This window comes from Oryzias melastigma, linkage group LG3, assembly GCF_002922805.2.
Source record: "Oryzias melastigma strain HK-1 linkage group LG3, ASM292280v2, whole genome shotgun sequence".
NCBI classification, from domain to species: domain Eukaryota; kingdom Metazoa; phylum Chordata; class Actinopteri; order Beloniformes; family Adrianichthyidae; genus Oryzias; species Oryzias melastigma.
Window position 1 is genome coordinate 2,891,922 of NC_050514.1, and position 10,197 is coordinate 2,902,118.

General features: G+C 38.2%; 1 protein-coding gene across 2 annotated transcripts in view; it reads right to left on the reverse strand.

Annotated features, from left to right (window-relative positions):
- luzp2 (leucine zipper protein 2) overlaps positions 1-10,197 on the reverse strand; it is a 260,222-nt gene that overhangs the window by 80,848 nt on the left and 169,177 nt on the right. The gene's annotated exons all lie outside the window — the stretch shown is intronic.

A 10,197-nucleotide genomic window follows, 5' to 3' on the forward strand; every position in this document is an offset into this window, starting at 1 on the left:
CTTTTTTGAAGTGAGATCCCCAACACTGGTCTTGAGTGATTTGATGATGTGATTCACTTCTGTAATGTTGTGTTTTTTCTTCCCTTTAGGTTGCCTGTTGTAGTGTGTGCCTTCCTGGCCTGTTTGTGTTCATTTGTTCATAGTGAAATAAACTGCAGGTAACTGGCTGTCAGTGAACAGTGGTCACCAATAATCTGTGCAGACTCTTTTGAAATCCTATGTGTAGAAGATGAAAAATGACCGTCAACTGCACAACTCTTTCAATACACACAGGGGCTGCAGCAACATTTGACCGTAATTAGTGTTTCAGCTCTCCTGAGTTCACTGTGGTGGACACAAACTCCAGCTGGGAGTTAGCAGAACCATTACAGGAGAAGAATGGTAATGCTGCATATTTAAAAAGGTTTCATTATTAGCTGAACAGCAAGATTCCTTGTTTTGTATTCTGATTTATAATGTCATGTGGTGTCGGTTCACTTCCCATTTGAAGAATTCAAGGCAGACAGTTGTCATTATCAGGTTTTTAATCAATTATGCTCATAAGCGTTAGAAACCCCCTCTGTGTTAGGAGTTCTGTGTGCAGATTTTAAAGGATTCTTGTCAAAAGGCAGTTCAAGAAAAGTCAAAAAAGATTTTTTTAACCTTTTTTTAATCCTTGTGCGACCCTAAAACTCTTTACTCCCCTTGTCTTAAGGGTCAAAAATGACCCATCCTATCAAAGCTTCAAAATTAAGCAACTTCACTGTAATATCTATAAGGTAAACTCAATTTAAGTCACATTTGATTATATCTTTGTTGCACAATAAAAAAAAAAGACATTCTCCAGTAAACATAAATACAAAGCAACTGTCATAACAGTTTGATTTTACACAACAAGGGTTTATCATTGCTGTTATGTAAATGTAAAGTCATTACTTCTGAATTCATTACATTGACATGAAAAAAATAAATAAAAAGAAACGTGTAGGTGTGAGCACAGGTGTGTGTATGCAGGTGTAAGCGTGTACAGGTTTGCGTGTGTGGGTTTACATATGTGTGTGTGTAGGTGTAGGGGTGTGCAGATTTGTGTGTGTTTGTGTAGTTATAAGTGTGTGTTGATTTGTGTGTGTTTGTGTAGTTATAAGTGTGTGTAGATTTGTGTGTGTGGGTATAGGTGTAAGCAAGTTGGTGTGTGCAGGTTTGTATGTGAGGAGTATTTGGACATGAGTGTATCTAGAGGTGTGGGTGTGTGTGTGTACAGGATGGTGTAGGTGTGTGTGTATAAAAGAGAGTTTTTGTGTGACCTTTGAACTTGGCGTTCAATTCCTTTAATAAATCCCGGGTCAAAAATGACCCATCAAACAATCTTTGTACTCTAGTGGTGTGCAGCGCACAAGTAAATATGAACAAAGTATCCGTTTTTCCAATGATGTGTATTTAAAAGAAGAGTTGAAAATGTTCAGGTTGTAAAGGTGACACTTTTTCTACAACTAAACATGGTAATGGGTCACTTTTTACCCACAAGACAACACAAGAGTTTTTCAATACAGAATGTTAACATAAAGTGAAAACTAAAAATATTAAAAAACTACAAAAAAATCTTTGTTTTCCTCCCCCAAAAAATGGCATCTTCCTCCCAGACCACTGCATAATAAAATAAATGTAATGATTAAAATAAATAAAAACACTCCATGTCTGTTGACAGTCACATTCTAATGAAGAGATTTCACATTTAACACGAGCAGTTTCTGATTCTGTCCGTGCAGACTGTCAGAGCATGGGAAAATAAGATCCTAATGATGCAAGAAAATTACGATGGGGTCCACACCCCCATAGTTACAAGCAGACAACCCCCATCCAAAGTAAATTAGCAAATCTACAACATGAATAAGATATTCAATAAGACAAACACCCAGCCTGCTGGCAACCTGACATGAACTCATCTTGGCAGATTCTCGGGGCCGCTTTGGGTCAAAGAAAAGAGGCGGGAGGGGTGGGGTGCACTTCAAGGTTTGCTGATGGCTTTTTGACGTACCTGTCTGCCGTGTCATCTTGGCTGATGAATATCGCAAGGGCAAGGAGTACGAGTGTGTGAAGTGAAGCAAACGAATGAAAAAAAAGAAAACATGAAATTTGTTTTATGCACATGAAAAAACTTTGTCACTACTGCCTCTAATAATAGCTGTCAGTCTTCTCCGCTGATAGAAAATAAACCAAAAAAAAAAAAAAATCCTCATCTTCATTTGGTCTGACCACGTGTGCTGTTCTTTCATTTTCTTTATAGACACTGGTTCTCTGTATTTCTCATCAAAATGATGATGAGTTGTGTCGTGAGACTTGTGACAACGCTTCAGGCTGTTCAGAAAAATGAGATGAGATGAACTCAACTGATCCTCTCAGACGGCAACAAAGACGGACCCAACCGTTCCACGTGAAGCTGCTGCCTGCCTGGCATCTGCATAATAATGCGGCTGCCGTCCGTCCCTGAAAAAAGCCACTAACCTCAACCTCACCTTGTCGGGCCCTCCATAGTCGTTTCCTGACTTTCTTCATTCACAACAAAATTAGCTACAAAATGAGGTAAATCACGTAAAAGAATATTCAAAGATTTTTCTCTGTGAGTAAGAGTCTGGATTCTAGGGGAGCATTAAAAGTAACCAAAAAAATTGCTTTTATTTGATACTTATACACTATAATTACATAATTTCTCTAATATGAATTTTTATTATTGACTTGATATGAAATCAAGACAATAATAAAAAGAAACCAAGAGAATAACAGCAGAATCCCCCTGTTTTATTTTATTTATCCCCTCTCGGGTTAATGTTTGAAGTTTCAACATATTAAAAACATCAGAAACATTTTTTTCATTGGAGTGGGTCTTTAAAGTGAGAAAACTTGACTTTGCATTTTTAAATTTAGAACAGACCATTAACCTACAAGATGTATTTTCATACTTATGTAAATACATTTTAAAAATACTCATGCAATTATTTCAAGTTACATGACAGCAAAGATGAATTCCATGTAATAATCTCGACAAATGACTTTTTTTTTTGACTGAGATTAAGACATGTGACAGTGTTCTCTCTTGCTTTGCTCATTATGGAAATTAAATTTCATCTCATTAAGAACTGACTTTATTTATAAGTCACATTAAGTGCTTGACAAGAGCTATAAAAAAAAGACCATGAAATCTTTACACGCCAAATTTATTAAAACTTTGTGAGGAACTCCCACTGACTGCATACCTTAGCCTTGACCTGGACATTAAGCAGTCAACATATTTTACGCACTAAAGGGAAAAAAAAGAAAAAAAGCCTTTTAAGTGCACCCTATGATAATTAGAGATCTAAAACGTTTTTCTTCATTTGTTTTTATTACATATATTGTTAATTTATGTATATGTCTATGCAATTAATTTGCAGTGTTTGTCACATTTCAATACACTTTCCTCAGGAAAATTGCTTATTTATATTCTTAAAAACAACCAATTTAGCTTGTTTGTGATGTATTTAGCTGGTTTAAACTCTTTAATCAGGTCACTAAATAGAACTAGAAAAGTTGCATTAGCCTTGATAGTGCTAGTGCGAATGCTTTTTGCTGAATGTGTTTGCTGAAGATGCTAAAGCTGCTCGCTGAAGCTGTTGACGTAATTTGCTGATATTGGATTTGGAAAAAAATTCTAATGTATGTGAATAATGCTTAAGTTGCTTAAGTATTTCAATACACCTTATTAGATGTTAAATCAGTCAAAGAAGCTAGCATGTTGCTAAAAGTCAAAATTATACTATAAAACCAAAATGTTAGCATGTTTCGAGCTTAACTCCACAATAGCCCAAAAAACCTCAGTAGATGCAGAGTTAGCCAAAAACGTTAGAGTGTTGCTAAAATATTAGCTAAGCTCAAAATAGCCTTAAAAATATCAGTAGCCTTAATGTCCTGAATCTGCTTAAGGTTTTGATACTAACATTATATATCTTTCAAAGTGCAAAAAGGATTTGAAGATTGTGAAAAAAACGGGCTAAAATTGCATAAAATCTTAAATTGCACAACATTTATGAATACCAAGAGTATAAGCATAGATGTCTCGAATAGGCTGAATATTTTTAAGATCAAAATTGCATTAGTTGCAAAGTGTACAAACAGTTTAAAAAATGTCCTGCTGACTTAACATGGGCCGAATATTTGTATAAATTGCACAAAATCTTAAAACCTACAAATACCTAAAGTATAAGCACCCACATCCTTAACGAGCTGAATGTTTTGATGTCAAGATTGCAAAAATTGCTTAAAGTGTTCTTGAGTTTTTACATACCAATAAATCAAAAACAAATCAGGTAAGATCTTCTACTCTTGGACATGTCACCTTTCTAGCAGATTCTTTCAGCAGTGTCTCAGTCTAACATGTTAGAATTTTATTTTTTTTCCATCGTTGTTTATCCAGGCAGTGCAGATTAAGAACAGCATTCTTATTTTCAACTATGGACTGGGAAAAGGCAAGACCTTCTGACAAAGACAAAAAGAAAAAGGATGCTAACCAATTACAGAACTTCTGTTTTTTCATCAGAACACCAAGCCCATCCATCTTTCTTGCAAGACATTTGATGTTCCCTGTGATGATCAGGGGAAAAAAAAGAACTTTAAAATGTGTTGCTCTTACACTTTTGTTCCTGCTTGGCATCTATAATGCCTTTTTTCTGTCTCTGGTGGGATTAAAGAGTCATTTTGCTGGTACCTGGAGTCATAAAAAGCCGATGGCCAGCTCCATCATGTACCAATGCTTTCTGAAGCTGGTGATGCATCTTGTCAGATGGAAAAGGTAAAAAAAAAAAAAAAAAACACAACCCAGCCAGCAAAGCCAAGTGGGCATATTTAGTTTCAAAGTGGGCAGAATATTAGGGCCCAAAATGGGTTTATCCAAAGTTTCTTTGGTGGCCCTACCTGTGGGTCCCCACATTGGCTTAAGTGGACACTCAGTTGGTAGCTCGCTATGCTATACAGCCACCTGGTGGACAGCAGAGCTCGCTAGCTCGCTACAGCGCTGCTTGCTAACTCAATACGGAGGAGCATGCTACAGCAGAGCTCACTAGCTCAATACAGTGGAGCTTGCTAGCTTGTTACAGGGGAGCTCACTAGCTTATTACAGCGGAGCTGGCTAGCTTGTTACAGCGGAGCTCACTAGCTTGTTACATTGGAGATCGCTAGCTTGTTACAGTAGAGCTCGCTAGCTTAATACAGCGGAGCTCACTGGCTTGTTAAAGCGAAGCTAGCTAGCTTGTCAAAGCGGAACTCACAGCTTGTCACAGCGGAGCTCATTAGCCTGTTACACCGAAGCTCGGTAGCTTGCTACAGCAGAGCTTGATAGCTCAATACAGAAGAGCACACTGGCATACTACAGAGGAGCTTGCTAGTTCACCACAGCAAAACTTGCTAGCATGCTATAATGGCGTTAGCTTGCTACAGAAGAGCTCACTAGCACACTACGCTGTCCATCGGGGTGGCTGGCTAGCGTAGTAAGCTAACCTGAGTCCCTACTTAAGCCACTGTGGGCAATCACAGGTGGGGCCACCACCGAAACTGCGGGCAAGCCCAATCTGGGTCAACATTTTCTGCCCACTTCTAAACCATATGGAGCCCGCTTGGAATTGCTGGCCTTAGAAAAGGCCACCGTACAACGCTTACATACAAAATAAACAAACAAAAAACACTCGTGCTGTAGCGAGTTGCTATTCTGGCTCAAAACTGTACGACTGGATTGATCCAATATCATCTGCTGTTATTTTTTGCGCCGCTAATGCTAGCTTGAAGCTTGCATGACCGTGCAAAAACAGAGCTCTCAGCAACAGGGAGGGGGAGGGGAGTTGGTTGCAGTGAGTCAACAGTCCCGCCCACAAACCATGTAAGTTATATTTATAATGAGCCAGGGCCACTGTGCGTAGAATTTGTCTTAAAAAATGACAAAGACTTTTTGATTTTCTTTAAAAACTTTATAATCATAATTAAAAGATCACTAGGAGCGTTGCAAATTATAAAAATATTAAAATTACCTCTTATAGTCCTAGAATTAAACAAACAGAAAAAAGCATGCAAAGTATTTTCTTTGTTTCACTGAGTTTTCGTGGCCTCCATGTCAGCGTTTCTGCTGACTGCAGTGTCCTTGTGTCCTGTGCTGGACACAGGGGAAAAAGATCAGCTCTTAATGTCAGAAGAGGTCGTTTGCTTCAGCACCATGAAGGAGCCTCTAGATACTGCGCCTCACAGCGGAACAGCTGAACCAACACTGCTACCCATGTGATGACACAATCTGATCTATTCATAGTCCCTAGTCAAGACTGGACGAGCAAATATCTAATCCAATCTTTTACAGTTGTGCGATGAAGGGACGTTTTGACCTTCTTCTGTGGGGCGTTTAAGGTTGTTATCGCACTGGTACGTCTGATCAGCCATGTTACCAAATGAGAACAAAGAACACAAAGCGAAGTACTTAAAAAATAATTGATAAATTTAGTTTCCAAGTGTCTGAAAGTAACCAATACCAAAGGGAGTCGAAGCTCCAAGGTGAATCAAGGTCAAAGCTATAGACAAAGCAAACAATCTGTATTCAAAGTGCTAATTACCATGCACCGAAAGAAAGAGAAAAAAGACATTATAAAATATAAACTTTTACCTACATTGACAATATATATATATGTAAAAAAAAAAGGTGAATACAGAAATCGCAGTTTACCAGCAGTGTTTTACACACATCATAGACAGGAGCAGACACATCCAAAAGGGAGCACAGGTACGTCTTGCAGTTCCCTTGTGGCTCATACGACTACCTTAACCTATCGGTAAGAAAAAATAACTTGCTTTCAAATAGATGCTAAATCAAGGTAAATTTAGAGCCAAACTGGTTTGATGTATATCAGCATGACCAGAGGTCATGGGATTTTAAAGTCACATGGTCCGATCATTTTGTCGGACGCAGACTGTACTTTGGGACGTGGTCAGTACTGGCACCATAACCCAGAACCCTAACCGTAGCCCAGTCCATGTAGGGCACTGCATCTGTTACCGATCCAATTAAATCAAGGCTCTCCAACCTCGGGCTGCAAACCGGTACCACTCAGGTACCAGGATGTGGACTGCAGTGGTACCCTAACCTAACTCTGGTACCGGACACAGACCGTACCTAGTGACGCTGTCAGTAACGGTACCCTAACCCTCGCCTGGTCTGTGCATGGCACTGCGTCTGGTACTGGTACTGATCCACATCAGGACCTGGTCTTGTACCAGTTTGTAGCCCGAAGTTGGGGAGCCTTTATTTAATTGGAATAGCCAGCACGTCAAAAATCGACAAGTTGGGAACACCCAAAATGTCCATTTTTGACGTCTAGGTCCTTAACCGTGCATCAATATGTGACGACTTAGGAATAAGAATGTGTTGGGTGTTTAGGTGTTTGCTATGACCCGTCGCCCACAGCATGCCCAAAGATAATAAAAGGTGCATGAATATTTTTCACTCTATATGCCCATCAAGCGGTCTGTAATCTTAAAATTTTGTGTGGACCCTCTACATGCTCCATACAAATGTGCCCATTTTTCATCCACCGACAGCCCATAGATATGGCCTGGGATAATGTGACTAAGGCATTACCTGTAACCTACAACCAAAACCAATACTAGAACCAGTGAAGGTACCCATCAACATTCCATAGCTGCTAACAGTAATCATGGACAAATCCACAGAAAACAAAAAACAGAATAAATAGATAACAAAGCAAATAAATACAGAAATGAAAACAAAGCTAGTAGATGCAATAAAGTAAGACAAATTAAATAAAAAAAAACAGAAAATCTCAATTCAGCAAAATATCAATAATTGCAATACAAGGACTTTCAAAATTCCAGCAAGAAATTCTACAATCTAAAAATCCACTGGTGGCAAAACAAACAAACTAGAAAAGATGAATAAATGAAAGTATATCTGTAAAAACTCATTGTGCATAACTGCTAAAAGGCAGCCAAGGTGTTTTTTCCAATGTTTCTCATTCCTACTTTTGTACACACCATGTTTAATGTCATTTTACATTAGCTGATAACACAGAGCCTTTTTCTGCTATTTTCCTTTTCCTATTTCCATTGGAGACCAGTAGTTTCTGTCCACTGCTTTCTCAAACGTGCTCGACACACAACGATGTGTTAAAAAGTGTTTGCCATAATCTGCTCAAAATGTTTTTTTTTTTTGGTTTATTTGCTTTATTAGTGCAAAACATTGAGCTCAGTTTTATTTTTGAAATATTTGAACAACTTCATAAAAAGCCAGATTTTTGGGGGGTGAAAAATTTGTTTTTCGTCAATAACTAAATGCTCATTATGACTAATTACTATTATAAATTTGTTCCCAGTGGTCTTTAATTATGATTTTGCCAATTTTAACCAAAAGCCAAAAACTGTTATTATTTTTAGACATAGTTTCTGCAGATCAGCAGCAGTTCATTAGAAATTTACTTCTGGGTTGTGGGCCGGAATGTTGGCGCAAAGCAAGCCCACTCAAACTTCCCATCCTCCACCTGTTTACACTCTCTCTCACTAGCTTACAGCCCCTCACAAACCAACCTCACACTACCGGTGCTACAAAAATGGCGACCAATATCGGAGCTATCCAGTTTTGAGCTCAGATGAGTAAAACAAAGGCGTACATGGATCTGTCTACAAGTGTCCATTGTATCTCCTATTTCAATAACATGGTTATTTTTTTAAATCTGATTTAGAGTCATGATGATTGTCCAAAAAATGCCACGTAAGCTTGTTAAAAACACCCAAAACACAATTTTCTATATTTTATTTGTTTTTGGGGGTAAAACAAAGAAAGTTAAAAACAATAAATCATCTAAAATGCAAGAAGAGGAAAAAAAATCCATGACAAAACAAAGAACATACGATCTCTCCAGAGCTTCCTCAAAGACTTTAGGGGATGGGAGAAATGGTCATGTTGATAAGCCAGACAAGACTATTGATGAGCAATGTGCTGCCAGAGCAAACAACTACCCCCCCACCCCCCACCCCCCCACCCTCCAGCCTCTGATGCTGTCATTCTGACAGAAGAAAGCCCTTAAATGGACTGACCTCTGTGTTCAGTCTTTTCTTAGTACTTCACAGCCCCGGGAGAAGAAAGGGAAACTTATCAACTGTAAATTCCCAAAGGTATTCATGTAATTGAATCAATCTTGAAGACTAAAGAAAGCCAACATTGACCCCCGGGGTTTCCATTCTGCTGATGACGTTTGTGTAATTTGTCAGAGACCAAAGAGAAAGATAAACGTGGCAAATAATTTAACTTCTTTGAAATCTCTCTTTTCATCTGTAGCAGTGCTGGTGCAGCTGAGATTCTCCATCCGGCGTGCTGAGACAGCAAAGACCTTCAGATCCGAGCTTTTCTGCAGGACTTTTCACCTTAACTCTTTGTTTAAACTTATTGTAGTTGAACTTTTGTTGTATTTTTAAAATAATCCTTTCATTTTTTTTGTTTTTAGCCAATATTGTTCATAAAGCCGGATTGGTCCGTCTGTGGTATGTCTCTACTAAATTAACAAAAAAAAAGGAACGTTCACTAATTAATCGAAATGTTTACATCGGCTTTGTCTCGTTTGTGTCCGATATCCATCCCTTTGGAACGCACCACAAGCTTTACACAGTAGTTCTATTTCCAGAAACAGGAAAAAGGTCCAGGTTTCAATATAAAAATGTCCTTTGTATTTTCAAAATAAAAATGTATAAAATGTTATTTTATATTTAGGTGCCGTGTGCACATTTGCACCACGGGGTATCCATTTTTGCTGTGGACAGCAAACAATTAATTTTGTAAGTACTCAACATTGTTTATGAGTCAAAACATGCATTTTACTAGAATTCAGAGCAAAACTAAATACTCGACACGGGGGTGGGAGGACAAACCACGCCTCTAGAAGTAAGGGGGAAGGAGAACAGACTGGAGACGCAAAAGAGAGTATGTAAACTAGGGGTTTGCCAAAATATTGATATTGCGATGTATCGGGATATTTAGTCCTTGCTTGTCAAAGACATAGTATTACTGATTTCAGCAAAGTTGCACCAAAGTGTCTATAATTTGTTGCACAAAATAAGACAAGTTGTTTATTCTGATTGTGTTTAAGCTAAAAAAATAATGGGGATATATTTTCCCCAAAAATATGTGTTCTTCTATATAATGTT